Genomic DNA, 915 nt, shown 5'->3' on the forward strand with positions numbered 1-915 from the left:
TTCCCCAGAAAGCAATGTAAAATAGTATTATTAAGTGAACAATGCTACAGTTATAAAGAAATTAGAAGAAAAATTGGTGGAAACTTAACCAAAGGTGGCATTTCTACTGTACACTTTTCCAAAAGGTTTCCACAATTTTGGCCACTACTATAATTTCATCTGCTCAGTTTCTGCATTTTGTCCAGAATTATTGCAGTTTGGTGGGTCAAAGATACCTGGAGCTGGGGAATTAGCTCATATGGTAGAGCGCTTGCTTTGCATGCAAGAGGTGGTGGGATCGATACCCACATTCTCCAGTTGAATATTTATTTTGCTTTATAATCAGATTATTTTCATTTCCTTAGTTGCTGTCTCTTGTCCTGATTTCTTGTAACACAGTTAAACAAATCTGCCAGGCAGTTGGGGAATTAGCTCATATAGTAAAGCGCTGGCTTGGCATGCAACCGATGATGGGATTGATGCCAACGCTCTGATCATTTTTTTTTATCCATACACTCATACAACCTCCTTGAATCCATTTGTACACATTAGTTTGTATCTGCCTTTTCTTTTGTACACCATGGAAAGTACCTTCAAAAAGCAACTGGGGAATCGTTCACCCTTTGAGATGAAGTAACCAGAGCCACTCATGAATAGCCACTGGTGAAATCAGTAATTTTATTGTTTACTACTTATGTATAAGAATCTCGCCAGACTTCTTGACTTGCCCTGGGAAAAACCATAGATGGATCTTGGGGCAAGTCAAGCTTATACCAGTTGCAGCTGAACAACAACTCCAAGCTAGGCCCTCATTTGACCCCTCCTTCCAGCCTAGCTGGCACCTCCACAACAATTTTCCAACTTATCTCCACAACAACCCTCTGCTGTCTCTTTTTCTCTCTGCAGAGTCAATTCTATTCTTTGTACGTAATCACA

General features: G+C 40.0%; 1 non-coding gene across 1 annotated transcript; it reads left to right on the top strand.

Moving 5' to 3' along the window:
• The first annotated feature begins 223 nt into the window (after positions 1-223).
• On the top strand, positions 224-296 carry TRNAA-UGC. The gene has a single exon. It is a non-coding gene; the product is annotated as a tRNA-Ala (tRNA).
• The last annotated feature ends 619 nt before the right edge of the window (positions 297-915 follow it).

This window comes from Protobothrops mucrosquamatus, unplaced genomic scaffold (assembly GCF_001527695.2).
Source record: "Protobothrops mucrosquamatus isolate PMUCROS unplaced genomic scaffold, P.Mucros_1.0 scaffold10319, whole genome shotgun sequence".
In the NCBI taxonomy this organism is placed as follows: Eukaryota; Metazoa; Chordata; class Lepidosauria; order Squamata; family Viperidae; genus Protobothrops; species Protobothrops mucrosquamatus.